At 38.0% G+C, this 26,684-nt stretch overlaps 1 long non-coding RNA gene across 3 annotated transcripts in view; it reads left to right on the forward strand.

Annotated features, from left to right (window-relative positions):
- The window catches only part of LOC139827833 (uncharacterized), a 97,417-nt gene that overhangs the window by 33,024 nt on the left and 37,709 nt on the right, over positions 1 to 26,684 (forward strand). The window lies entirely within an intron of this gene.

Below are 26,684 nucleotides of genomic sequence, written 5' to 3' on the forward strand. Positions count from 1 at the left end.
CTACAGAAATTGCCTGGTTTGTTGGAAGTGGGGAAGTGTGTTTGGTACTCTTGGAGTTTCTTGAGAGTTTGAATAGATTTCAGAAATGAGATGTTCAGGCTGTGATCTTTAAAGACAGCAAAAGTAGGTGCCTTAAATTACGGAAGTTTGGTTGAGTTCGCCACTTTCCACTTTTCCCAATGCCAGCATTCGCAGGTGTCAGATGCATCTGAAACACTGCTATTAATGACTGCCATAGACTTGAGTCAAGAAGGCATTATGGTCACTCGTGAAATACTAAACCATGTGTTAGAGCTGATGAAATTTTTTAGGTGGCTGAAAGGAAATCTGCTTAAGAAATTCAGTGATGAATGAATTTTGTTTGTGCAAGAATGTCAAAAAAAAAAAAGGTGAAGTTTAAATTGGCTGTCTTGGAGAAAACCATATAAATGGAAGTAGAAACAAACCCACTGATAACAGATGTAATGAACAGCCAGCGCTTGTGGCGAGTATCCACTACTCTTCCTTTCCCCAAGAGGCTCACCAGGGACCATGAGAAGCTCTCTCTTTATTGCGAGCAGCTTTCCTCCAGCAGTGTTCCCAGCCCTGGCTGCTTCCTGTAAGGCATTTGCAGTGGGAACTGAATGCCTTTGATCACACCAACCCACGCCTTGGCCTCCCACCATGGCTCCGGTTCCCAGTATTGCCAGCGCCACCCACCAGGGCTGTGATTCTTCCCACTTCCTCACGAGTCTGATACTATTGCCTTTCAAGCTACTGAAACTCAAAGTTCAGCCCCCATCTACTATCACTTAATTGCGTTACTCTTTTCCTTCCATATCTGCTTTTTTTTTTTTTCCTTGTTATCTTTCAATTATAGTTAGATGGTGCTTCAACAATCTTTCTTCCAATCCAAATGGCCAGTGAAAAACTAGCTGATTGTGGCTGGTGGAAATGGGGACAGGGTACCCTTCCCAAGAGGGATGGAAGGAGAAAAGCTTGGACCAAGAAGATCAGTCAGTCTTTTTTGTTTCTTTGTCAAACTGAGATCAGGCAAGTTCACAAAATGTCTAGAATAGAGAAGGTTTATTTGTGCTGTTACTGATTAATTTGATTAATGGTTGACCAGTCCCTGAAGCACAGCAGAGAACTAAGTTTTCTGAATTCTAGACTCTGGAATAAAGGGTTAAAATTACATAGGTTATTATAATACAAGTGAGGAAACCCAAGATGAAAGATCATCTCTTAATGACTTGCAGACCTGAGAAATTTGAACAACATTTTATTTTTAATGATGGCTTGTGACCCTCCATCCCTAGAGCAATAATACTGGATTTGGTAAAGGATACATATGGACCTCTTACCACTTCTACAAATAAAATACCATTTGGATATCAAGCTAAAATTTTTATTGCCTATAGTAAAACTTTTAGAAAGTAAAACATGCCTTCTAGATAATTTAACATCAGGGAACTTGGCAGTGCTCAAACCTTGGCATGAGACATAAATGTCCACACAATGCAACAATAATTCAACATGGCTATTTTCCCCTTGGCACACCTAACAATTAGTATCAGATTTCACCTTCTGTGTGTGTAAAGGTGTCCACGTTACTTGAGCTTGCTTGCTCTGCTGCTTATTGTACCCTAAATAAAACTTCAAAACACGTTAATTTCCTACACAGAATTCTTGGGTTATAACTATCAAGTATTAAAACCCCAGAAGACTGAAAGTGAGATTTTCAAGTGAAAGAAATAGTTTTGTATCAGCTTTAGTATCACATGTAACTTGATAATGCATCTGTAGCCATGTGGCCATTCCCAAGCTCTTCGGACTAAGAGTTATTGTGTCATTTTTGACCATTCTGCGATGTTAGCATTTTATTATAAATCAGATATATTTTCACCTGCACATATGTTTCTTTTGACCTTGAAATTGTCCTGGCCTACCATAAGAATTTCCAACATGAGACGCATGTACAAAGAATGATGTATTTGAAGGATATGATTTTTCTCTCGTGGGAGAGATGCCTAATTCCTTTTCCTGTAGCTGTCTTTATATTAATGGGAACACTGGTTAGGACACTATTTGTACACAAACACAGCATTTAGGACAATCACAACAAAACATCCAAGAGATATTCAGATTTAATAACTTGTAATCTATCTCTCAAATCCATTGAGAAACCAATGTAAAAGGCATAACAAATAATTTTTTGGGACAGAGCTTTTTATCTATGCAGTTCTTCCCCAGTTAATGACATTCCTGTCCACTTACTAAAGGAGGCATTTAGGAGGAAGCAGCAGTTTCTCCAGTTTGCTGCCTGTGACACTTGGAGCCTTGCCTATGCTTAGGTCTTTGTGAGCACCTAGTGAAGGAAGCCTTGTGAGTATTAACTAATTATTCTCCTAAAGAATACACCTGATTTGTCTGTGATGCTGATACAGCTTACAAGACACAGGGATCAGATTCACTGATTGTTCAGCAAGGCAAGAGTAGTCAAAAAATAACTTCATCCCTCTGCAATGCTGCACTGGAACCATCTGAGAAACCTCACAGGTTGTTTCATCTTTGTCCTTCTCTCACAGGGTTTCCCACAGGAAAAGGAAAATCTAACATAAAATCCGGGGATAACTTTTTTCCATTAACTTTGATGTTTTTCATTATCTGGTAATTGATAATAAACACCTAATAAAAGTTTATCATTCTTTCACCGCTTCTTTGCCAAAACAAAAAAGAATAAAAAATTTTATGGTGGGGCGATAGGACAAGGCCAGGGATTTTTTTTTTTTTGCTTTTAAATATTAACAAAGGCTGCTTCCATATAGGGATAAGAAGATTAAATTTCTTTAATAGCTGGGGAAAGGTTTGCTTGCTTTAAATAACTATAGAAACTTCCTTTGTGGTGTAGCATTCCAGAGTGAGGCCACATAATCTCTTGGTGCATGTAAATTGCTGTGTGAATTATGTTCCAGTTATGAATTTAGAACTTAACTGTGACTGACTCTGAAGGGAGGACAAATTCTCCCTCCATGCAGCCGTGGAAGAATTACTCAGACCTCAGTACTGGGACCTGACATGAGTGTTGACAATGTCAAGCACTTGGATTCTTCTCAAAAGCAAATGTAGGAGTGGGTAGTTTTTGCTTTTCTGTGTGTCAGCCCATGTACATGGAAATATGTTGGATTCCAATGAAAAGTACTGCAAAAAGCACTGCTGAGTTTTTTCTTCTGATCCTTCCAAAACAATAAGAGTCCCACGGGTGCGTGGCCTGACAGGCTTGGCTGATGGGTACGGTGTTTTTCTACCCTAAGACACTGTGCACATATCCCACCTCCTTCCAAAGGCTAGGCCTAGAGAGATGGTTTATTACTTGGCAATTAGCAATTCATTAAAATAATATTGTAATAGCTGTCATAAATATTTGGATAGTCACTTCATTTTCCCTTTCTCCTGGATGAGGAACAAACTTTCTCATCTGAGTGGTCAGAAGGTTTGCTTGGCTCCTACTTCTTTAGTTAAGTACATGTAAACAAGTGACGCATATAAGTTAATGTCTCTTTGGTATGATTCAGCCCTTGATAGTGTGGAGTTAGTGTATCAAGCTACAGGTATTTTAAGCATCTGAATGCAAAATTTATAATATAACTGTGGAAAAGAATTAAATTTAAAAGGATAGAACCCAGTACTTTAAGCTTACCAGAAAATAATTTGGAAGAAAATACTGTATTCAAATGAACATCAAAAGCACATCTGTATGTTTCATTATACTTTGAAAATAATCATGTCTTGCTGACAGTGGGAAGAAATCTACTGTCTCTCCCTGCTTAGAACTAGTATGTTCTCCTAAACCATCTACTGTGTCCTCTATGCAGATCTACAAAACAATACTTAGAAAATAACTTGGCAAATTGGAGAAATTAGACAGGATAAGGAAATCAGTAAAATGGATTTGAATAATGTAAAATCTTATTCAAATTATTACCTAAGATGAAAAAAACAAACAAAACAAAGAGTGTAACTCACCACATCAGTATCAGTGAGATTTATAGCCTTATTGTTTTAGTAATTAATATTCATTTTTAAATTTTAATATTTAAATGTATTATCTGTTATATTATTATGGTTAATATAACCCCTATTATAGTCCATTTGTGCAATGGCTGATAGCAAGATTTTCATATCCATTTTTGGTACACATTACAAGATCCATTTGGAGAGCCAGAAGTGTGTTTATGAGCATTTTTTTAAAGAATTATTGTAACTGGCTTTTACTGTGTGTATGTTGTAGGAGACAATATATTGTGATTTCACATAATTTAAGCTATAATGAGGGAAAAAATGTGTATTGTTAAGCTTGCTACTGCTCTCTAATTCTCTTCCTCCTTCTCCACACAATTGGAAAATATCCTTTTTTTTTTTTTAACTGTGGTTCATATAAAATGTTACAGTACACTATTTTTATCTTAGCTTTATTCTAACTGTAAGGCTTAAATATCAGTGGGATGGAATGTCATTCTAGATTTCTTTATCTATGCCAATTATTTGCCCAAATGAATGTAGCCTATAGTTTACATGTTTATCTGTTTGCTTATCAAAAGTGATTATACTAGATTACTTTGAGACCCATCCTGCCAAGTGAATCAATGGAAGTTCTGTTTTTGACTTCAGTAGAAGCATCATCTAGCCCTAAATGAAAAGGTTTTTCCCTGTTTGGAGAGTTTTGCAGGATTACATTATCATTCCGTTCAGCTGAGCTCTGGTGTATGCAGGTCATTTCAGGATATTTTTATGCTTGGGACCAGATGGAAAATGTCTTTTGCAATCAACAAAAAGCTTGCATTGTTGACATTTCAAATTTTTTTTCTACAACTGTAACTAATTTGCTTTCTACAAAATTTAACAGTGTCCAAAAATGATTACAAATACTTTGCAATGAGATTACTTTCATGGTTCACAGAGTATGCAGTGTCACAGAAATTCACTTTTTTTTTTTTTTTCTGGTGCGTTCAGATTCAGCTTGAACTGAATCTGTGGCTTGTATAGCTGAACTGATACATTGTTTGACTTCCACGTGGAGCAACTTTATGGTTGCTCAGTCTACTAATGAACCTATCTGCAAACCCTAATCATATCCTGGTAATTGGTTTTCTCTCACAAACTCTCTTCCCTTCTTCACAACAATAATTGTTAGTTTATGTGACAAAAAGCTCTCACCCAGCCATGCAAAGGAGCACAGAGAAGCAAAGGTGAGTGGGGGAACCCCCATAACCTTGGCTGAGGGATGAGCACCCCGATCTTCCTCTTTTTGAGGCTGTCCCATGAGAGTGGTCAGCCCTGTGTTCTGGGAGTGGTGCTATTCATGGTGATTCAAAGCAAGGGCTCTCCAGGGGAATGCTGCCTGGAAAGGGTATAGGATACTGGGGTGGGCTCATGAGTCACAGGTGTCTTGTGCCATCAACTGGACTAGGTGTGTGTCTGTATGTTGATGTGTGATTGTCAATGCATATCAAGCTGGGCTTGTTGGCAAGAGAAATAAGTGGGATGGGAGCCCAGGGTGTATGTCTGGATTGAGGCACCAGCAGGATCTGGCTATTAGGGAGACCACAGGGTCTGGGGACTGCTTGAGACGCCTTTGTGTGCACCTCCCTCTGGGTGCATGGGACTGGACATGAGAAGAAGCAAGGACTGGCAAGTGAGTAGGCTGAGTATAAGGCCAGTTACTGGAGGGTTCAGCAGTGTGGGGCTGTGTGCTTGTGTGGGCCTTGGGGCTTGCATGCCTTGGTGCCAGCAACTGGGGATCCGTGGGCAGATACTGGCTGGACCAAGTTGTCTAAGCCTAGCTACCGGAGGGATCCAAATAGATATTTGTATTTCCCACTAACAGACCTTCATCCCGAACTGCCAGGGGAGGGAACAGGATGAGGCCATTGGTGCTTTTTGTGCTTATGTGAGTGCTTGCTCTTCATAGTTGACTGTGTATGCATGTTTTAAAAGTTTGTGTGCACTTATTTGGAATATATGTTCAGCTTTCCTGCTGGCTGGACCCATAAATAGTGACAGCCTTGCCTCTATGGATTTACTGGATTCAATACCTCATTACCACAAGTTATTTCTTGCATCTGAAATTGCAAAAGGTTGCTGTAGAAACTCCACGATGTGTTAAGCCCTGTAGTAGATGGTCACTGGGAGAGAATGTGAATCTCCATTAGATAATTGGGAAGTTGGGCCTTTTTGGTATGGAAAGCACTCATCTGTGTGTCAGGTCTGAACTGCATACCCAGACTGTCAGATGAACTGCTGTACAGCATGGCGAGTATCTGTACACACGTCGATTTCCTCCACACCTTTTTTTTTTTTTCATTTTTTTTCCCCTCCTGTGACTCAAGGCAGAGGATAAATTCTTCTCAAACTTCGTGCTTATCCTGACAAAAGAATCACTGGATGGAAAAAGGATTAATGCTCTAACCTGCAGCTGAGGGTACTGGAGCTTCTAGTCTGCTCTTATGCAAAGAATAGTCCCTCAAAATACTAAGGAAAATAACTGCTTGCTTTGCTGGACATCTCACCATATACTTAACTTAAGACAAAGAGAAATGTGGCCAGATAATAGATCCTAATGCATGAGATATCTTGGGGTTTTTAAAACTAAATTAATAAGGTGGAGTGGGGACAGAGGGAATTACAAGCTTATACACTGTTTTGAAATTTGTGTGTGGAAGTCTTCTTAAATTTGCAGCTCCTAAATCTTGAAAAACACACAGAGATTGTTGTAAAGAGAGATCAATTAGAAATTGCCTTCCAGAAACAAAGGAAAACACTTGTTTTCACAGAATCGAAGAATGGTTGGGGTTGGAAGGCATCCCTGGAGATCATCTAGTCCAACTCACCTGTTAAAGCAGGTACAACTAGAGTAGATTGTGCAGGAATGTGTCCAGACAGGCTTTGAATGTCTCCAGAGAAGGAGACTCCACAGCCTCTCTGAGCAGCCTATTCCAGTGCTCTGTCACTCAAAGTAATGAATTTTTTCCTCATATTCAGATGGAATCTCCTATGCTTCAGTCTGTGCCTGCTGGCCCTCAACCTGTCGTTGGGCACCACTGAAGGAATCTGGTCCCACCCTCCTCACATCCACCATTGAGATATTTATAAACACTGAGATCCCCTCCCAGCCTTCTCTTCTCCAGGTTGAACAAACCCAGCTCTCTCAGTCTCTCATCACAAGAAAGATGCTCTAGGCCCCTAATCATCTTCATAGCCTGCCACTGGACTCCCCCTAGTAATTCCTTATCCTCCTTAAACTGCGGAGCCCAGAACTGGACACAGTACTCCAGATGCGGTCTCACCTGGATCTGCTGGTCACACACTTCTTAATGCGCTCCCGGATACTGTTAGCTGCCTTGACCACAAGGGCACATCATTGACTCATGGTCAACCTGTTGTTGATCAGAACTCCCAATAGTTTTCAGTCTGTGTTTTCCTACTGAGGTAGAAATGTACCCCTGGCTGCACTATTCTCAAACACAATCCCAAATTGGCTGCCTTATTTACAGGGTGAAAAGACCTTCTTGTCTCATTCTGACATGGGAGACTTTTCATGGAACTTCCTTCCCTTCAAGCATCAGAAAGTGCCACGGCCATTTATTCTCTCTGGGCAACCTCTTGGTTGTGGTCTTTGCTCAAGCTTTCAAATGACCAATGCAAGTTCTCGAGGTTACCTGGTGAAGTTCTGCATGCTGTTCTTTACTTTGTCTGTAAAAACCTTCCTACTTAGCTGAATACTAAGATTATGTGCTTTGGAGCACGTTTGCTGTATCTGGGAATTTAGTATCAGGTAAGCATTTGCAATCTGATATGCTGAACCAGTGATCAGTTATTGCACCCTTGCTCTTTAACACATTTAGCTATGTGGACCCTGTGATTTTTAATTAGCTTAAGAATAAATTCATGCTTTAACATAGATAATATAAGGTTGAAATAGCTCCTCACATGAAATGAACAATAAAAATGATCATTACAAAAGAAGTTCATTAGGTATAAATTATTTTGCTGCCACATGGCAAATACATAAACTGGTTCTGAAAATCTTATAAAATATTTGTATTTGTATCAATATTAACTCAGTAAACTTACACGCAAGTAATTTTGGCCTTGGTTATATTTCTAGCTATGCAAATCAGATTTAAAATTCAAGTAATTTTAAAGCAATTTTTTTCATGGACAACTTTCAGTGCAATAAGATAGTTCACATACTACAAAACTATTTCCTTTTATTGTATTAAGTATAAGCAGATTGAATCTCTTCTGTTTAGCCAAATGGGTTGTCTTCATTTTCTAAAAAATAAGCAGTGTCTAGGTCTAAAATCAACTGCAGTTTGAGATCATTATTTTATTAAAACCTGTATGTAAAGACAGACACTTTCTCAGAGATTTCTCTATTTGAAAGAGTAAAAACAAATTTCAAATAAATGCTCTCGTTTGAGAGATCAGGGTCTTAATTGACATGTAAAAGGGTTTTGTAATCCATGTATGTATATTCGAGATTTTTGCAGATTAATGTCATGCATTAAACTGTCAATGGTACAGATGAAATGCAGGTAGTATCTCCTTGTATTCTTCTACTTTCCAGCAGATGAATCTGACAAGATAAAGCCATCTTTAGGCTCAATGTATGTCTGTCCGTAATTTGTCTAAACTCTGTAGTAGTGGTCTAGTATTTCTTGAAACTGGGGAGTAAACAAAACAAAGCACACCACCCACACCTATAGCTCTATCAAAAAGAAAAAAAAAAGAAAAAAAAAAGAAAATCTCAGCTTTAAAAAATGCAGCATGTTGATAAGTTTCTAAGAACAGCTTGCAGTTAAATAGTCTACAGAAGAGGGTTCCATAATCTTGTCTTGCAGCACTAAATAAGGCTCAGCAGCAAGGGCCTTGGGCTGGAGATTCCTCAGAAGTTGAGTGTGTGTGGTTGTTGGTTGTTTGGTTGTTTGGTTTTTTTTTTGGTGGCGGTTGTTGTTCTTGTTTGGTTTTTTTCTCCACAAGAGAAAGCTGTTGCTTAGAACCCAAGATTTTGACTTGCCTGTTAAGAATGAAACCAAAAGATGATGCTTCTCGACAAGATACAGTAAAAAAAAAAATCCAATCATCCCTTTAACCTCCCAAAACTGTACAATTATCTCTGTAATCTCCCTTCTTCCCTGTCACCCGGAGGGGGATGGCTCTTCTCTGAAAGATGGGCAGGAGAGGCTGGGGAACATTCAGCTATTCCTTGAAAAAACATGATGACTATTGTAGCTGAATCCTTTGCAAAGTAGCGTATTCAGACCTTAGTAAAGAACAGGTACTTCTATTATTCCTGAAAAGAAGAAGTCAGGCCTCACTTGGTGGTGACCATGTTGCAATTTGTTTCTTGGTTTGCTTTTACAGCATTGTGGTGCTACTCTCTGAAACTTGGCAGATAATATAGGCATACCATTTCAGTGATTTGTAATGCAAAATTCTACTTGCTAAAATGGGCTAAATAATATCTACTTGGCTGCTATTTGTCTTGTAATTTATATAGCTTGAGACTTTTTAACATTATCTTTTAAATCTCATGGCTCTTAAATTTTATTTACATTTACAAGAAAGGTTGTCTTGTTTTGAAGGAAATATTTGAGGTACAGCTATTCAGTCATGTTATTTTCCTACTTGTCTTCTAAGATCAAGGGAACCAAGGAAATAGGAATATTGATTACAATGTTAGTGAGATATCTGCTCTGAATTGCCGAGTTACACGATTTGCAGTTATGTATTTTGTGTTGATCCTTGATACATATTTCAGATTATAATCCTGAGGATTCTTCTGGTGAGGAACACATCTCTAGCAGTGGCTGGGTGTTTAGTTATATAAATTAAAATATAATTTTAATAATTTATGTTAATTTTCTTTAAAGTGTTTTTATGCCTTAGACTTTTAATTCTGACGACTCTCATAGTGACTCAACACAGTTTTGACAATAGGTTGTACCCTATAGACACAGTGGGTATTAATGCTGCCTCTTTCGTTATGTGGTTTTTAATCTATTCAGAGGAGAATGCCGTAAGTCATAAGTTATGGGTAGATTTGGAGTCCTTAATCAAGGAAAAACCTTTTTAGCTGTCCTCAGAAATTTACTTTGGAAGACCAAAAGAATAACAGAGACTTAATTTGCAGTGAAGATTATTTGATGCCTCACTAGATAAACTGTGAAATATTTATGCAGCAGAATGTTATTCTCTGTTGCAATAAGTTTTCCCTCTGTATGTGCTCGTGCACTCTCTTATACTACCTGTTCTTCAGTGATCCCCAAGCTGGCACTAATGTGAGCTGATGCTTCCATAGGCTGCAGCACTGTGCCAAGAAGATATTAGATGATTTCTCAAAGCTGTGTGAAGCCTGACTTAACAATTCCAGGCTTTAAATAGGAGAAAACAGCTTAAGTGTTATACAGGTTTGTGCTAATGTGCTGTGATTCTGCTTTGAGGGATAGAGCATCAGTCTTTGTAGAACATACCGTGGTATGCTATAGTCTAGAGCTAGTCTAGAGTCCTCTAGAGTCCATCTCCTCTAATTTTCTTCTGCAAATCATGGTCAGAGATGAAAATCAATCAAAAGAACACACAGGGATATAATAAAGTTTCAAATTAAACCAAAAAATAAAAACTTTTCAATCAAGGGGAAAATCAAAATGCATAACTACATTTTTTTGGTTTATTTTGTTCTAAGACTTGGTATGTTGGGTTTTTTAAATTTTTTTTTTCTTTAATTAATTTCTATTACATTTATTTATATCCTCCCCCATCTTCTCTTCTGGAAGCTTTCATTCAGTTCTGGTCTTTTAAAAAAAATAAAAACGTCAGCAGCTTCAGCATCATTATCTGTTGCTGGAGTCAGGAGAAAACATAGAGGCAGGTGCTTACTGCTCATACTGTCTCCAGCATGCTAACAAAAAATTCTTAAATGGGGATGCTTGAAGTTCCTTACAGCTCTGAACTTCAGCATTACAGCACATCTCTGGTGTTTTAACTATCAAATAAATTATTTCCTCAGACAATAATGTTGTTATAAAGTATAGAAAAGTGTATATTGCACATAAGCAACATAACACTTACACTGTTACTTATTTAGATTTTTTGGTTTGAAGATGAGAATTTAATTCACAAATGTGTGCCTATTACTGCAGGCATTGTAGTATATTCTTTAAATCCCCCCCTCTTTTTTTTTTTTTCTTTTTTTTCTTTTATTCCATGACATATATTTGGGTCAAAAAAAGATTACATAATGTGCAGACTGTTGCAGACATTCTTGCAGTACCCTTTATAGTTCACATTTATGTAAGATCTCATACTGTGCTGTGCAACGATATCTCAATTGCCAAGTTTAAAAACAAGATTTTGCAATAGTTTGTTCTTCCTTATGGAAAGCACTTGGGACTGGAAATTTTAACATACCTAATTAAAAAGCTTACTTTTCATCTGGTTTTGCCATTTCAATCTAGGCAAAGGGGGGGGGGTTTGTTTGTTTGTTTTTTTTTTTTTTTTTTTAATCCTGATGTAATAGCGTAAGAAAATGAGTATACATTTTGGGATGGTAAAACTCCATCCATAATGAATTGCTGAGGGAGTTTTCAATTATGTGTTTTTCACAGACTAATTCTAGGTCCAATCATTCCAGCTGGTTAATGATTGCCTGGAGAGCTGGACAGATCTTGAGCCATTGTAGCTGTCAGATACACTGCTTGAGGAAAAAGGGCTTGAAGGTGGAAGCAGAAACACGCATCGCTCTGGAGCCTGCTTCCATGTTGTGGTGTTGCCTTCAGATAGCCTTGGATCCCTTCCAGAAGCAAAACTGTACAACAGCTGGTCCCAATTATCCTAACTACAGTGGGTCTACATACACAAATGGCCAGCTTTTCTACTTTGGCTCTGTAGTTTAATGAATTAGTTATTTAATAATTTGACAGGAATGCTAGTGTTTGTGTTTAGCTGCTCGCTTCTGTTTAATCTTATCTTTGGAGCTGTGTTCATACAGTCTTGCCTTGATCATTGGCTGCTATTGTAATTTATGTAGGTGAGAAAGCAAAATACATTGGCAACATACAAGGCTTTTGCGTTAATATGCCTAAATGTTGGAAATCTATCACTTGATAAGTCCTTTTCTCTACTAACATGAATTATCACTCAGTACAGCCAGGAGTACAAAAATTTGATCAATTTTTTCCCCTGAGTTTCAGAAAAATAGAGTAAAAAATTAACATCTGATAGACATACCCAATTTGACTCACCCTTACACATTCATTTACTTCCAGGGATATATCTTCAGAGGCTTCTAGGTCAGGTGCAGGAAAGTCTGCCTGTGTGAGCATAAATAGCTTACACAAGCAGCGGTAGGAAGATGCACAGCTGTCACATGGGGATAAGGAAGCATTAATGTTTGCACAAATGAGAAAGGGTGCTCATACTATGAGCACACAACATAAACCTGCGAAGAAATGGTCCCAAATATATTACAAATTAGAATATTCACCTCTTTCCTGTCTATGCTTGGCTCCTAATAAAATACCAAGAAGTTATTGTCACCAAGCAACCAAAACCTGTTAATTTATTGTGCAAGATCATGAATTCCAGCGGACTCATAAGGATGAGTAGGAATTGAATGGTGCAACTGGGGGAGAGGGAAGGAGAAAAATTGTTTTGAAATGAGTTGGTTTTTTTTTTTTTTAATGTCACAGTAATGAAAGAAGCAGCCAATTCACATTCCTTCTGCCCTGTATTGTAATGAAAAAGTTGTACTTTGTCTACAGGGACCCCCGTGTGTCTCTGATGTAATAGCTACAAATTACAAAAGGCCTTCAGGGAATTGAAAACAGGGTGGGGAGCAGTATCTGTACTTAATGTTTTCTGTAGAAGCCTGGGATCTATCTTCCTCCAGCATTGTAAAGCTGGAAGAACAGAGCTGGGAAGGCTGGAACCAGGCTGTGACTGAACAGGACATCTACTGGGGTAAAGAGGTTTGATCCCATTTAGTGACCAGGGACTTGGCCTGTAAGATGACTGAAGTAAGTCTGAATCAAAGGCTTTTGTGGATGAAAGACCTGAATATTGGGTGATGTGACATTTTCACAGTTTCATGACATGTAGCTCTTGTGTTGAAATTCACAAAAATCAGTGGAATTGAAATAACATTGGATTTGGCTTCTCTTCCTTTTAGAAGTCTGAGGCAAGATGCTGTGCAGTGTGAAAGTCTGATCAGATGCAAATTAATATGCCACCACATAACTAAACAACACTTAGCCAGCAGTAAAAATTGGAGTAGGCTCATAACAGACTTAAGGAAGTTTTTCTTTGTTTCCAGGTTTACCAGTATACGCCATATATGAACAAATACAACTAGTATCAGATTCCTTTCAGCTTCATGTATTGCCCAGCAGAAAAGAAACATTGATCACTTACCTAGAAATAGCTGTAGACTTATCTGCAACTTGTGTTGCTTATCACAGCATTCGGTACTAGTGTGTGTCATATCAACTTTTTCAATTATCTAAATCTACATTTCATTTAAACCTATATTTTCAAGTAACTCATGAGTCCTCGCAGCAAAGCAAGCTTGGTAGTGGGCAAAGCTTGTTAAAAGAAATAACAGAAAATGCTAAGAGAAAACTTCACTGCTGGTCTGTCAAAGACACCTCAAGTTACCATGGCAGCAGGAGTTTGGCAGGGTTAAAAAGGAATTATGGGCTGTAATACAATCTCTTGAGCTGCAGAAATAACCACATGCACTATGGGAATGCTAAGAATTGGCAATAGACTTTTCTTTAACCTGAGATAAAGCTCTCCTTGAAGGAAACTATTTTCCAGTGTTGCCCATAAAGATTGCAGCAATTATTGGGTGAATGTAATGTCTATCAGAAAGCGTCCAACACCTCAACACACCAGAGAGTGAAAGTTCATGACTTTGCTTTTCATTATATGGGAACCTCATTATATCTGCTTTTTAGCTTTCTTTGTCAGTTCATCTCACTGGATAAGAATGCGAATTATTTCCTTTCCACATTTTCCATCATAATAATGTTATCACTAAAGATTACTATAGAAAATGTCTGACTTAGAGCAGTATTCATATAGATGAGATTTATCAGAGCACTGAAACTAATAGTAGAACTGATGCTCTCCGAAGTATCACTTCGTGTAAACATTTCAAGATTTATAAAAAGGAGGTAAAATGGTATTGTGTCAGAATAACAGGTCTTAGGTAAGAGACATAAATTGCAACCTAATTAATCCTATTGGTGAGGCTCTATATTCCTTTTGGGGTAGAAGAAAAGCTCATTTAGAAGTGTCACAGCAGAGAAATATTTTTAGCAGAATTAAAAACAATGAATTAGAACAACATGCTGATGAACTGGAAACATTTGGAAACAAACACTTTTCCAAGGAAAACACTTTTTTTTTTTTTTTTTTAAGCAATTGTTTGCTTTTAGGATGGAACAGAAAATTATTTTGAACATGTGGGTTTTATTGCAGTGGCAAAGTTGCTGTTTATGCAACTCTAATTGGGCCACTTGGCACTGACTTCAAAGGGAGTTATCTTGACCACAATACAATCCAAAAAGTGTTAAAAGAATCTAAATATCTAAGACACAGAGATATTTCTCTCCTGTACATTTGCCATATGCATAGAAGTTCTCTTTTGTAAAATGCTCTTTTCAGTTTTACTAGCTCATGCTTAAATACATATGAAATAAAGCTGACTGTAAGAAAAGGCTGATGAATGGTATATCACAAAGCCATGAATACAAGGTGATCTAATCATGATTACCCAGATAGGGAGCTTAAATTCAGTTGTTATTGCTGTAATTCAATCCTACATGGCCAGTTTCCTTGGGAAGAATTCAAATTAGGCTGCAAGGATGTTATTAAAAAACAAACAAAACCAAAACACCTTAAACTTTAAAGACCTGTAAAAATTTGTGATTATTTCCCATAATTACAAAATATTTTTAATTACAGGAAATTTTGCAGAGTAGAACAAATACTGTAGAGTAGTTAACTTCTTTTTTTTAAGTTATGAGTTGTGTGTAGCCGCCTGAAGGGGTATACTACATAGAACTGGATCCAAAAAAGTCAAAAGCTAAGGAGTGGATTTTTTTCTTTCTGATCTTATTTGTGGGTTTTAGTGCTTCCAAGTAATCATTTGTAAGTTGCTAGCTAAAGATGTTCATTGCAATTGAAAGCAAAGAAAGCTTTGGAAAAACCTAATGTTGTAATATATGTGAAAATAGAACGACAAATTAAGACTGCACTATGCAGCACAAGATTTAGGGAAATAATTTCTGAGCCGTTATCAGTTTCCTCAGAAGTAGCTGCCAATCTTTAGCTGGGCAAATTACAGACTTTCAGTTTCCCAATGACTTCAAAAAGTAAGAGATTTAAACAAACTAAGCAAGCGAACAAAAACCCACCCAAATCTGTTGCTATATTAAGTTAAAGTTACTTTACTACCTTCAAGATTGGTTTTGACTTCGGCCTACTAAAAAACTGAAATTCTAAATAAGATAGAAAAAATTTTTTTAAAATCCAGGTTTTTAGAATAATGGAGGTGGGATTCAATTCACAATGTAAAAACCTACATTCAGGTATCCACACAGAGCTGCCTAAGCTCCAACAGTGTCAGCGGTGACATTGCCAGTACAGCTGAGGAGAACAGAGTGTGACTCAGTTGTCCAAATGTAGGTGTTGGTTTTAGAATGAGCTTGGTTTTCTTGCTCATTTAAAGGAGCTTGATCCTATTATGGTGGCCTAAATGTGCCTGGCTCGTGCTGTGTGAGGTGACCAAAGGCATGCAAGATGACTGAAGTACTGGTAGATACGACGCAAGGCCTTTGAAAGATTTGTGGCCTTCTGAGTGGTCAGAGACCAGGTGAGGTGACTTGCCACAGCTCAGATGGGACCAGTCATCTGCACAGAGGCAGCTGAATCCTGCCCTTGACACATACTTGTCCTAATCACAGCTACATGCTCAGTACACACATAAGTGTCTTCATTTCATTATTCAGCCAAATCCCACCTGGATTGTTTGATTTCTATTTTCCTTTTTATATTCTGTTCTCAGAGAAAATATTTACCCATTCTACCAAAACCAAAATTTTTTTGAGTCACAGAAAACAGATGAAAATATCTCATCACTATTCTGACATGCACCACAACATTTGTTCAAATATGTAATGAAAGACAAACTCTACAAGGCAGATTTGGGACATATTTTGGTAATATTTATTTTGATTATCAGTAATAGTTTTGGAGTTCTGCTATTCCCTAAATGTGTAAGCTCATCACCCCAAAGGGAAAATATCTCATTACTGCTCATCTGAAATATTATTGGAACCTGTCGGCTTTGACTAAAATATTTTTCACCTCTTCTGATTTTTCATACCATGCTAATGTTTTCAGAATAGAATGTTTCAATTTTTAAAATTTGAAAGTTTTTATACCTTCCAATTGTTCAGTGTACATTTATTATAAATATAAGGTGTAAAACTACCAATTAAAACAAGACATGCAGAGGATCCAAAATTAACTCATAATGGTATGTTTCAATTGATCTCAAATGAAGTAGATGAAAAATCTTTTTTTAATTATTTTTTTAAACCCAAACTCAAAATACAAGCACTTAACTTTGCCAGCCAAATCAGAAGAGCTGCTTCTTCCAGGAACTAGAAAGAATGGATTTACCCTTTACATACCTTGTCTACATGAGGTATGCAAGGAGGATGACATTCCATTAGCCACTGTCCGGCTAACGGGAAATAACTTGCTTCTCCATGTAATATTTACGTGAAATTCTATTGTTCTCTGAGAAGAGAAAGTAAATTAAGTCCTGTCACTGTGCTAGTAGCATCTTGGCTTCTAAGGAGATGATTAGTGCACCAAATTCAAAAATGCCATGCATTTACTCCTGGCTGATTAGTGGTATCTGTGTCAGCACTAACACTGCTGCAGCAGACAGCCTTATATCTCAAGAAAATTGGGCAAACAAGACTGCACAGCACTTTTCTCTATACATTCTACTAAATGTGCAAGTAAGAGTGCTGCCTTCCTCCAAGATGGGTGTGCTTGTCCCAAAACAGCTTTGGCAGAGCAGCTAAATACTATATGGTGGTTCTTTATCTTTATAAAATCTCCTAATTCCCTAATCTTCAAGGTAGCTATGAGAATTTGCTAAAAGCACACATACTTGTATAAATATTGATGTGTATATATAACTTACTATGTGCTGCAAGTCTAATAATCTTCAAGACTTACCAGGCTGTTTGGTTTTGTTTATTTTTCCAGTACATCAGGACAAAATTTTAAATGCATTGCTTCTGATACTTTTTCCCCTGTTGCATCATCTGGAACTCATTATTTTTGTCTTTCTGAGGTGCTTCCTGAGAAAATAGAGATCTGGCATTTCCTGTGCTTTATTTCTAGCTAAATACATGCTACTTGTGAATAATAGGGATATTATGGCACAGATCACTTTAACTCTGATTTGAGAAAAGGAGAAATATGGAGAAGATTCTCAGGGTTTCCATGGCATTTTAAGATGCTTTTCAGTGACAGTGGCATGGTGTTGCCTGTTTTGTTTGTTTGTTTGGGGTATTTTTAATGAAGATGTCCAGGAAACCTGTGAATTTGCAATAATGACTCAGAGACATATTCTCTGATTTCATCTTCAGGAGTTTAGTCAAGATTGATTGCTAGACTCTCTGAAAATAGAAGTCTTGTGAATGTTAAATAAGCATGGAGGTTTATGATGTGCCCCCCCAAAATAATTTTGTTTCCTCTGCTGCTTTCCTCCCTGAAACTTCTCTGGATTCCTTTAACTCTACATTTGAGGGCACAACTAATGCCTTTTTGAGAATTTTTTATGGCAGTATTACTTCCAGATGCTATACCTATAGATTTACTGACCATATCAGTCTGGAGCGACAGATTTCCCTTGAGTTGACTGGACATCACTCTGCCAAGGGGATGTGTTGAAGGTACCAAATACTGACTCTGAGCTGTTCTGCTTTCCAGAGATCCTGCAGAACCCCAGGAGCTGCATCATGTCTCAAGGGATCACATCCCCCTTTCTAAATCTGGATACATGCCCTATATGTCCAAGGTTGATGCCTGGGCCAGGTTTAGAAGGAGAGGAATTAGGGAGCCTTGGCTGAGAGCAGAATGTGTCTGTCCTCATGTTTAGACAGGACATTATACTCAGGCCCAGAAACTGCTGATATGGTACTGTGAGGTAATTTTAACAGGGTTTCAGAAGATCCTGAATGTCCTCAATAGCTATTGACCTGTGGCATTAGTTTTTGTGGCTTTGTGGTTTGTGTGGGGATTTTTTTGTGTGTGTGTGGGGGGAGGGTTGTTGTTTGTTTGGTTTTGTGTTGTTTGGTTTGTTTTTTTTTTTTTGGAAGCCCTTCATTGTAGTGTGGACTTGATGGACAAGATTAGCCCATTCATTAGCAGAATCCTTCAGCTACCCCTTTTGTCTAGGGACATTTCACCTCCCTTCTTAAACTAAAACCAATTACTTTGCCCTGCACTTACACCCATGTGAAGTATTTTAACAACTAACAATTGTTTTTCAAAGTAACCATAGTTAAGTCTCATTATATTTATCCAGAGTTCCCAGTTAGTTACCTTACTTGAGTTTGCATATACTGAACTTGGCAATTTTTTTTCGGATTTATAACTTAGTCCCTATTGAATACAACCTGGTTTGGTATAAAAATAAATTCATGCCCTTTTCAAAATTAATTTGGTGCTGACTTGTTGCTGCTTCTTTCCACCATTTGTATAAATTATGTGAACATTTGAATGTCCAGAGACTGTTTTGCTGGCACTCATTTGCTCAGAGATGATGAATTTTAGGCTCATCAGCTAAAATGTTCCCACTACAATGTAATGTGAAATATAATATTGTTTCCAACAGCTATTCAGCAGAGCCACAAGCAGATGAAAAATTGATCTAGACAAGGATCTGAAAAATGCCTATCATAGCCAGGAAGGTGTGTGCACAGACAATTGCTTTGTGTGAATGTGATCAAAGAAAACTAAATTCTGCACATAAAATAGCTTAATAATTCGTATCTGTGAATTTTTAATTAGCAGGAAGTTCCCTGTTGCTCAGAACTGAGATGCTTCATGTTACTGCTCTATATCTGCTGCCTGACCACACCGATTCACAGCTCAAACTACTTCTTCTTTTCCTTTTTGCTTGTATAATCAAGAAAAACAAAATTCCTATGTGAACTGTAACATTTATCAAACCAAAATGAAATATTAAACATTTGAATGTCAGATGCTCACAACATATGCATGTTTGCAGTCTGAAGATTAAAATAATACCAAATGCCCAAAGTCAAATAGAAGTAACTTGCAAAATTTTGCAAAACATTCCAAAAGAATGAGGCCTTCAATTTTATCCTTATGCATAATAATGCGTATAGTACAAGATTGAATCCATCTAAGTATATAAAAAAAATGCAGCATTAGGGCCTGTGAGATGGAAATTATGGAGACCATGTGAATTTTTCTTTCAATTCCATATGTACAACATTTCAAGTCTATCCATGTAATTTACAGTATATACCCTGGTTTCAATTTAGATAAACACGAGCTCTGTTTCATAAACATCAAAGATAATGAAAATGCCCTTTAATTAATCTGTTTGAGTCTACATGTTTATTCCACATTAACTTCCTTTATTTGTCAGCCTCATATATGAGAAATGACCCCTCCTGTGCTGTCCCTGCTTAACGTCAAAGCTGTAGGGAAAAATGTTTATAACATTAGCTTCATTCTTTCACTGAAGGCTGGCAATTAGTGCTGTGTCTGGAGTCAGAAAACTTCAAAATGTCTTTCATTACTACCTGTCTGGGTGAAAGGGAGGAAATGAAAAGAAGTTTTCTATTCTTGTCACATCTAGTTGCAGGATTTAGTAGAAGCGGACCTTGTTCCAGTTATACAGAGTAAGATTATACCAAGGCTGCTGATCTGTTTTCAGAAGAATTGTTACAATCCTTGAGAGAAATAGCTAGGAGTAATAGAATTTGAACAGAAATGAATCTGTTACTAGCTAGGAAAAAATTGCTACAGCCAGATCAACCTGAGGTGCCATACTTGTAATTTCAAGCATGGTATATAAAATTATGGCTAAGAGGAGGGAAAGTATATTGAAAGTTTCTCTAATCCAAAGTTTGACCCCCATATGATTTGCCCCATCTTGCTCTTTTGCTGATAGTTCCCATCGAGGCTATTAGACCAGGCAGTGAACCTTTATTTTAAGTCACTTCACGTTCAGGCCTCACTCTAGCTCAGCTAATCCAAGCAATGAGAAAGGAGTTAGATATTTCATGCTTCCCTGCTACAGCTTTGCAGAAAGCATTTTACCCTTTGAGACCACAAAGACTTGAGGCACTGTGAAGACTGAAAAAAAACCAAAACATCAACAAAAACACAGAAAAAAAACCAACAAAAAACCCAAACAAAACCAAACCAACAAACAAACAAAAAAACACAAACAAACCACAAACCAAAACAAAAAAAAAAAGCAAAACCTGCACTTGAACGAACCACTTGGATTCACCACTATCAACATTATCAGTTAAATGTTGAATGTGCTTTTCCTTGAGCTTAGTGTCTTTTCTTTGTCTTTAGATCAAAGGAGCCAAAGACAAGTGTTATCAAACAGAACATTATCCTATGTTGCAAAGACTGACATGTTTGGGTTTTTTTTCTGTTTTGATCAACACAGGAAATAAATAATTTCCATCAGGAAAATGAAGCACCTTTTGCTTTTGTACTAGTAACCGTGACATTTTGCATGTTAAAGCAAACCTCTGGTCCAAAAGATACCACTGGTGTGGTGGCAGTAAGTGCCTATGGTACGTAAAGAGATTGCCTACCTCTCCATTAAAATATTTCCAGTTTTGAACTAGTGCTTATAGAAAAAAATACATAAAGTTTATTCTGCATGTAATTTCTAAAACCACAATACTTTTTTTTGATGTTTCCAAATAATAAGACTCAATTACGTTGTATGGCAAAATGAAAGAGAACTACCAGTTATCCTCTGTGCTCTTGAAAAATGGACTTATGATATTTCCCCAAATGCCCTAGTTTATTAGCTTTATATAGAACAAAGCAGACAATGAAGGAAGGTATGGGCTAAATCCCAAACCACAGGTGAGTTCACTGTGATGAGTATAGAAATTTCTAGTCAGCAGCTAGTGAGTCATGATGACTGATGTGCCCAGAAAAACATAAATGAGTAAAGCTAAGAGTGTTGCCTCAAGTTCCCGTGTCAAAATGGATGCGCTGGCAAAGTCTGTGCATGCTAGACATAATATTGACCAAGTTACATCAGCGAATATGACAAGACCTTAGCTTCTGATACAGTTGAGGTGTAACTGGTATGAATCTAAAGACTGCACAGTGCCAAGGACAAAATCCAGAAGAGCAAAGGCCATCACATTAAGAATAAACTGATCGAGAAAAAGTATGAAATCAGCTCACGGTTGTCTTATGGTTGCAGATGTGCCTATAATCACGTATCCCAGAGTGCTCACAGAATCACATTTGTAAGCACTCTGTCTAATTATATCAGAATAGAAATAGTATGAGTTGACTCATCTTGGTATCCTTGCTCAGAAGGATCTACTCATCTTGTTTCTCTCTTGTGATGTACCTAATCTTGCACCTACTAAGTCATTGAGCTGGTATAACTGAGACCAAGTAGCTTCACATCCCAGGAGAATTACCAGTCTTTACCTGAATGAAGTCTAGGTATAAGAACAATGAAATGTTGCCAGTTTTCACAGAGATACTCAGATTTCGACAGAATTTAAGACGAAATCAGTAACATATGACTGGTGTCCAAAAGAGAACTGAAGATTCTAGAAACAAAACCCATTTGGATCTTTGAAATTGGAGGGATTATTGGTACTCCTAATCAGAATACTAAACAGCTTTGTGACCAGGATTCAATTTTTTGGTTGCACTGTGTTTTTGAGGTTTATTTGGGTTTGGTTTTGTGCTGTGCGTTTGTTGTTTGTGGGTTTTTTTGTTTGTTTGTGTTTTGTTTTTTTAAATTCACCATATTCTGACCTTTAAAAAAATTGAAAGGAAGCTGTGCAAGACTGTTGAAGTTATATACAATACAAATGTTAAAGGGGATAAATAAAAAAAAGCACAGATTTTTGCTTCCCCAAGCAGCCTTTACTGCTGTGATACTGATAACATATCCGCACCCTGTTGAGTGGACATCAGCTATGTAAACAGATGTTCTTGGAGAGAAAAGGAAGTGTTGAATAGCTGACTTATTTTGTTGCAATTCTGCTTAAAGTGACAGTTTTGAGTTTAAAGGGTGGTTGCCATGACCAGCAAATCCAGTCAGGCTTTAAGTGCAGCCAAATCCAATAGAAACTCTCAACTTTACGCTTTTGCCCTAGAGACAACTGCAAGTCGATAGCTATTTTCTGAGTTATTTGGGCCTAATAAAGAATGTGTGTGTAGATGTTGAAAGATTGAATTGATACCTCTGTAATCAATCGAGGTGCTTTATAAAATATATTCTTATTATTTTTATTTTTTTTTAATAGCACTAAGATTGTGGCAAATCTCACCAACTTCTGAATGAAATTTAACTGCTGGCTGTCAGTGCACTAAGCAGAAGTAGCCTTTTGAGGCACAAGGACCAAAACAGCATGTTTGTGACATAGACAATCAATACTCCTGTACTTTATTACAACTTTGTTGTAATAAAATAAGGTGTCATCTTATAAATATAACAGATGTCACCTTGGTTGCTTGCCGAAGTCAGGATTTATTTCAGTTTGAAAACAGATTTGTGGTTGTTTGTTTGTGTGTGTGTGTGTGTTGTGGTTGTTTTTGTTTTGTTTTGTTTTGTTTTTTTCTCTTTTTAAAATGCCTGCATTTAGAAACAGCATCACACAGGCAAATCAATATACAATTGTGTTAGGTCTAAATAATTAAGAAACACAGGAAATATTATTGTAGGCACCCCTTGAATATACTGCAGGAGAAACACCTTCTGCATATTGAAATCCCATGCCTGATAGCTTCTCAGTTTTGGACCCTTGCAGAAGAACGTGTTCATGCCTTTTTTTTGTTTAACTAAGGGAGTCCTAAGTAAGTGGTTGAAATAGCACAGGGTGGGTTCATTCTGCTACACAATGCTGATCAGGAGTCTATTTAAATGGCTTAAAGTCTCGGGGAGAGGGGCAGACAAAGCCCAAGCTGTGTTTTGAATGTGAATGCTGAAAACTTTGTCAGCATTTTAAAATTAAGTTTCATCTATTCATGTGTTAAGACTTCAGGGAGATGAATAAGGCCAGCTGAGGAACTGATTACCACCTCTTGCTACATTTTTTTCTTTTTTGCTGTTCATGTAGCCAAGCTGACACGGCCCCTGCTGAAATACTTCTCTCTCGTGATACATGTATCAAAAACGAATAGCTGGGATGGTTGATCTTGTGCCTTTCTTGTTCTGCCACACGCTTTTACTTCGAACCACATGTCATTAATAGAGCTAATGGGATTTTGGCATGGAACCAAAGGGGCGGGAGGGAGGTGGGGGGGAGCTGGGGGAGATGGATGGGAGCGAGATGAACTACGGAAGAGAAGCGCTGCTGCCTTTCTGTGCACTAAGGCGATGTCAGGTTTATCAAGCTTCTCTTTAGTCCTTCCTGACAGGACTGGAGGCACTTCTCTATACGTGTGTGTCTCATGCATTCATGAGCCTCTTTGACACTCTTGCATCTTTTGTTAGGAGCTGAAAATGCAGATCGTGGCTCTACCCTTCCCTCAGCTGCCATATGGCTTTGTGGAAAGGGGCCCACAAAGGCAAGAAAGGGAAGTTAAAAAAAAAAGGGGGGGGGGAGGGAAGGGGGAGAGGAAGGGGGAAGAAGAAATGAAACTACCAGCAGATGAAACTGATTTATTTTCCCCATTAGGGAGCAGGGGGTGGAAGCCCGTTGGAATATAAAACCTTCTTGCAGAGCAGGCAAACAGGCTGCCTGCATGACAGCTCTGGTTCGTGTTAAAAAATAACATGGCTTTGAAAATAGAAACACCATTGTTTTGCTTAACTACTGTAACAAATTTATATGAAATGGAATGCATCATCTAAAGTGAAGCAACTGCCAAGGTTGCAGACTTCCATTTTTCTCCCTTGTTTGCAAAAGGTAAAAACCAAGAAACCCCAAATGCTACATAGGTGCAACAATTTGGTACCACTGCATATTTTTCTAAAATCTCTCAAAATATCTTTGGTCTAGTCTGCATTTTTGTGAAGCTAAACCATTCCTAAAGTAAGCAGCAATTAGAGCACTTCATATAATTGCTTTAAAAACAAACCAAAAGTGTACTTCAGAGAAAGAAGTTTGGTATGTTATTTCTTTACTTGTTTTACTGTGGGTCCTTGCTTTACAAAACACTAAATAAAATCTTTAAAAGAAATACAAGGCATATGCTGTGTATTAGATAAATTAGGCATTCTTAGTACACCAGGTTTGCATTCCATGCTGATATAAATCAGCACAACTATGGATTTAAGCAAATTCTATTTTTCTAACTGTAGATTGTATGGAGTAAAAAACCCTATAAAACATTACTTAGTTTAATGTATTATAACTTGTAGTTATAGTAATTAGTAGTAACTACTTTAATGGATTTGCTTCCTTGTTCCTCTCTAACTTTTAATTTTAACATGAATTTCAGTGAAGACACGCCTTTAAAATTTTCCATTGTATAGAGGAGGATTCGGGTATATTTTCTTAGGTTTTCTTTCAAGATTCTCTTCAAGCAGGTATACAGCATGTGATTAACTTTACAGAAGTGGAAGCCTTTGGTTTCAGCAAACCCAAGAGTGGGTAAATGATCCAAAATATTGCTTAATCAAGAATTAGGTGCACAGATTCTACACTTAATTCAATTATGTTCAGAACAGTGTTTTGATTTAACTGTTTTTCAAAACTTTTTTTTTTTTTTTAATACAATAGTTTAGATCTGTACTGAGTTTTGTTCTTCTGGATGTTCAGAACCTGCTCTTTCTCATGTGAATATTTTTTATGTATGAAAAAATTCCTGAGCGAAATAATACGCTCTTCGATCTTTTCCTTTTGGTACTTGTGGATGTCTAATCACAGATTTTCAGGTAAACATCAAGAATACCTGTTACAGGCTCTATTGGCAGTTGTACATGTCTGCTGGTGAACTTCCATGTTGTTATATGCCTGCAGAACTGGAACATTAAGATTATGATTTGGAAGAGTGGGCTTTAACTGCTGTCTCTGCAATTCTATGCAGAAAGTGCTAGTCTTTCTAGTCTCCATTGCAAATTGGCATATTTTTATTTCTTCTTTCCTGAATGTACCAGGCACTCAGCCTTGTTGATGACAGCAAAAAATAGTTGAGCATTTACCATGCAGCTGTATACTGCAGTATGTACCAGGTTTCTATTCCTTTGTTCAGCTTAAATGTTTATCCAAAGCCCACTGCACTTCTAGCCTGCACATCTATATTATCCATGGGTGAAAAGCCAGTGAAAGCCAGGACATCACAGAATGTTAGAGATTGGAAGGGACCTCAGAAGATCATCCAGTCCGATCCCTCTGCCAGAGCACGAACACCTAGATGAGGTTACACAGGAATGTGTCGTGATGGGTTTTGAATGTCTCCAGAGTAGGAGACTCCACAACCCCCCTGGGCAGCCTGTTCCAGTGTTCTGTTACCCTTACTGAGAAGAAGTTTCTTCTCAAATTTAAGTGGAATCTCCTGTGTTCCAGTTTGAACCCATTGCCCCTTGTCCTGTCATTGGTTGCCACCGAAAAGAGCCTGGCTCCATCCTCGCGACACTCACCCTTTATATATTTGTAAACATTAATGAGTAACCCTCAGTCTCCTCCAAGCTAAAGAGGCGCAGTTCCCTCAGCCTTTCCTCATAAGGGAGGTGCTCCACTCCCTTAATCATCTTTGTTGCCCTGTACTGCACTCTCTCCAGCATTTCCTTGTCCTTGTTGAACTGAGGGGCCTAGAACTGGACACAATATTCCAGGTGTGGTCTCCCCAGGGCAGAGTAGAGGGGAAGGAGAACCTCTCTTGACCTACTAACCACCCCGCTTCTAATACACCCCAGGATGCCATTGGCCTTCCTGGCCACAAGGGCACAGTGCTGGCTCATGGTCATCCTGCTGTCCACCAGGACCCCCAGGTCCCTTTCTCCTACACTGCTCTCTAATAGGTCATTCCCCAACTTATACTGGAACGTGGGATTGTTCCTACCCAGATGCAAGACCCTACACTTTCCCTTGTTATATTTCATTAAATTTTTCCCTGCCCAACTCTCCAGCCTGTCCAGGTCTCGCTGGATGGCAGCACAGCCTTCTGGTGTGCCAGCCACTCCTCCCAGCTTAGTGTCATCAGCAAACCTGCTGATAGTACACTTTATTCCCTCGTCCTATTTTCCAATGCTTCCTGGTTATCAAGAGAGTGCGTCTTACAGATGCCTAAGAAGTGTGAGGAAGAGACTGTCCTTGTTTCTGGCTAAGGAAATGACATAAGTGGTAGATTCACTAAAATATTACTACTTCGGTTGACAATGATACAAATACCTTATTGCTACCTTC

This window comes from Patagioenas fasciata, chromosome 4 (assembly GCF_037038585.1).
Source record: "Patagioenas fasciata isolate bPatFas1 chromosome 4, bPatFas1.hap1, whole genome shotgun sequence".
Classification (NCBI taxonomy): domain Eukaryota; kingdom Metazoa; phylum Chordata; class Aves; order Columbiformes; family Columbidae; genus Patagioenas; species Patagioenas fasciata.